We start from the raw sequence: 4,351 nt of genomic DNA on the forward strand, positions 1-4,351 counted from the left end.
TTATGCTTAAAAGCATTGGGATGATCTCTTATGTTTAGGCCTTTTATTTTTTACTATTTTAATCAAATATAGAAGTATGCATTTTATCCATTTTTTCTATTCCATCCATTTTCCCATCAAAGCATCTCACCAATATTTCCTATTTCATTTAATTTTAGGTCTCCAAATGAATATGAAAGTAATCATGACAGTGATTAGGGATTTAATTTTTAAAACTCAATTAATATTGATGAACTCGACACTGAAGAGGACTTTGAAGAATACATTTTACCTTCAGATTTAATAAGATTAATTGAGTAGTAGAATAAATCTATCAAGCTTCATCGAAAAGTTACTGAGATGATTAATCTATGTGATACCGAGAACAAAAAAAAAGTTAAGGTTGGTACCTCATTTTCAATAATTAATATACAATGATTAGAAGATCTGCTTTGAAAATTTATAGATGTATTTACTTGATCCTACTAAGATATACTTGGGCTCAGTACTAAGATAGTAGAACATAGATACCCTTAAAGCCTGAATGTAACCTAGTTTAGCAAAAGTTAAGAAGAATGAAATCAGAAATGTTGCTAAAAATTAAAGAAAAAGTAAAGAAGCAATTTGATGCGAGCTTTCTGTAAGTGGCTAAGTATTCTGAATGTGTGGCTAATATAGTACCTGTCTCCAAAAAGGATGGAAAAGTATGAATGTGTGTGGATTACTATGATTTGAACAAAACTAGCCTAAAAGATAATTTTTTTTACCTCATATTGATATGACGGTGGATAATATAACCCGACATGCAGTGTTCTTTTTATGGATGGATTCTCTAGCTATAATTAGATAAAAATAGCTCAAGATGATATGGAAAAGACTACATTTGTAACCATGTAGGGAACATTTTGTTATAAAGTTATGCCTTTTAGATTGAAAAATACTAGGGCAACCTATCAAAGGGCTATGGTAACATTTTTTCATGATATGATGCACAAAGAGGTTGAGGTATATGTGAAAGACATGATTACAAAATCTAAAAAATGAGAGAACCTTGTAGCTAATCTTATAAAATTATTTAAAAGGTTAAGAAAGTTTTAGCTTAAGCTGAATATATCCAAATGTACGTTTTGAGCCAAGTTAGGGAAACTATTAGGATTTATAGTCAATGAAAGAAGGATAAAAGTTGACTTAGATAAAATCCAAGCCGTTTAAAACTTATCCCCTCCAATCACACCAAAAAAGGTTCAAAGTTTCTTAGGCAAATTGAACTATATCTCACAATTCATTTTTTAACTCACTTTCAAATGTGATCACATCTTTAAGCTCCTTCAAAAGAATAATCTTGGTGAATAGAATGAGGAATGCCAAAAAGCTTTTGATAGGGTTAAATAATACTTATCAAATCTTTTAATATTAGCACCATCTAGTTTGAAAAGACCATTGATTCTATAAATAGTGATAAACAAAAAGTCGATGGGATGTGTGCTAGGATAATATGATGAATCTGGTAAGAAAGAAAGAGCTATTTACTACTTAAGTAAGAAATTTATGAAGTATGAGTCTAAGTATTCATCATTAGAGAAGATGTGTTATGCTTTGGCTTAAACAACTAAAAGACTAAGGCAGTATATGCTTTACTACACAACTTGGTTCATAGCTAAACTGGACCCAATCAAGTACATTTTCAAGAAACCATCATTATCAGAAAGAATCACAAGATGACAAGTGATGCTTTCAAAGTATGACATAGTTTATGTGAGCCAAAAGAAACCAAAAGAAGTGTCATTACTGAATTCCTCATGGATCGAGCTGGTGAAGATTATAAACCCATGAAACTTGATTTTTCAAATAAAAAATTAATGGCCATCTCAAGGTTTGAAGAAGATAATAATGATGAAAAGACATGGAAAATATATTTTGATATGGTTGTTAATGCCATGAGACATAAGGTTAGAGCAATTTTAATATCCCAAATAAGACATTATTACCCTGTTATAGCAAGATTGAACTTCAATTGCACTAACAACATGGCTAAATATGAGGCTTGTGTTATAGGATTATATGCTACTTTGGATAAAAAATTTGAGGCATTAAAGGTGTTCGGGGATTTAGCATTGGTCATTTATCAACTAAAAGGTGAATGAAAGATAAAAGATTTAAAACTAATCCCTTATCATAAATACATCTTAGAGTTATGCAAACTATTTGAAATAATTCAATTTGAACACTTGCCTCATGAAGAAAATCATATCGTAAATATCTTCACTACTTTAGCTATAATGGTACTGATTGGTAATACTGCTAAAATTTAGCCTATCAAGTTAGATGTCAAGAAAATACCAGTGCATTGTGTCAATCTGAAGGAGAAAGAAGATGAAAATCCATGGTATTATGATATTACATGATATCTAAAGGATCGGTAGTACTTGGATCAAGTGATGGAGAATAATAAGAGAATCTTGAGGAGATTAACTATGGGATTCTTTTTAGATGAGGAAGTTTTATATAAGAGAAACAGAGATAAAGTGTTATTGCATTGTGTAAATGCTTTTAAAGCCAAAAAGATCATTAGTGAGATGTATGATGGTGTATGTGACATACATGCAAATAGACATATGACGGTAAAATAGATCTGTAAGTCAGATATTATTGATTGATAATGGAGAGGATTGCATTGATTATGCTAAAAAATATCATAAATGTTAGATTTATACTGATGAGATTTAGGCTTCACCTACTGCTTTACATGTTATGGTACCACTTTGGCCATTTGCTATGTAGGGAATGGATGTTATTAGTTTCATTACCCTAAAGGCATCAAATGAGAATAGATTCATTTTTGTATGATTGATTACTTCATTAAATGGGTCGAAATAGTTTCCTTTACAAATATAACTCGATCAGTAGTCTATAAATTCATCAAGAGATAAATAATCTACAAATACAGATTACCAAAAAGAATCATCTCAAACAATGCAAAGATGAATGTGGCAATAGAAGTTGTAAATAAGAATGTCAAAAGGATTCTAGAAAAGATGACTAAAACATATACGGATTGACATGAAAAATTACATTTTGCTTTGCATGCCTACTGAACATCCGTACATACCTCCACCAAGGCAATGTCATTTTTCTTAGTTTATGGAATGGAAGCTGTATTGCCAGTGGAAATAAAAATCTCATCTCTGAGAGTCCTAAGGGAAGAAGGTTAGAAGAAGCTAAATGGCTCTAAAAGCACTCTGAATAATTAAACTTCATTGAAGAAAAAAGGTTAGCAACACTCTATCATGACCAATTATACCAAAAAAGAATGTTGAGAGCTTATGACAAAAAGGTTCGACCTCATCAATTTTGAAAAAATGAACTGGTATTGAAATCAATTCTTCTAAGTCAACATGATGATAGAAAAAAGTGGACTCTAAATTGGGAAGGACCATATGTTGTGAAAAGGGCTTTTTCAAGAGAAGCCTTAATTTTGTAAGAGATGGATAGAGATGATCTTTCTAACCCTATAAATTCTAATACTGTGAAGAAATACTTTGCTTGAAAAAAGTTCAAATTGAAAACCCAAAAAAATAGCTTCAACAAAATAAATAAAAACAAAACAAAACAAAAAAGAAAAGAAAATGAAAGTTCCAGTTGAAAAACCAGAAAGGCAGCTTAAGCTAAATAAGGCTTATCTAAGTTGAAAATCTGTAAATGTGACTTGGATAAGAAGGATATGACATTACTTGAGAGACATACCAAAGTCAGTGAAAGCTCTGTAGTGTCGGGGCATTATATTTTAGTTGAGTTTTTAAAAAAATCTAAGATTTGTTATCATGATTATATGATTGTTCATTTTGGGGCACTACTATCCCAAATAGCCATCCTTATACACCTTTATTTATTTCTTCGCCATCATGTGTAATTTATTTCTTTTTCAAATAAATGATATTCATTTCATCCTATTATTTACTTTCAATATTTGTCTTTTCTTTTTTATACTTTACCATGAATAGAAGAAGTGCATAACTTGCATATCCTAGTTTGAAATTGAGATAATGATTAATAATTGAATAATGTCATAAGAGATTATGTATTACTTTAAGAGAATTGAAAAGGGTGAGGGCCAAAGATGAAATCTTCAAAATGTGATAAGGTTATTGATTTTGAAAGCTTCATTTGGGACAAAGATAAGTGATCATCCTGAGCAACGAAGAATGGTTTGTAATCTCCTTACGAGAAATATGCAAAATGTAGAAGAAAGTGTTTAAGCCTTAGTACCACGATTAATGTGTGATTTGTATCCTAGATAAGGCATGCACTTGTATCATTGGATTATTATTCATCGCTTGTTTTGATCTCGATTCAATCTAAATTATCTTTGTGA

The sequence above is a fragment of the Durio zibethinus genome, chromosome 10 (genome assembly GCF_047325235.1).
Source record: "Durio zibethinus cultivar Kanyao isolate XHJ-2024 chromosome 10, ASM4732523v1, whole genome shotgun sequence".
Classification (NCBI taxonomy): domain Eukaryota; kingdom Viridiplantae; phylum Streptophyta; class Magnoliopsida; order Malvales; family Malvaceae; genus Durio; species Durio zibethinus.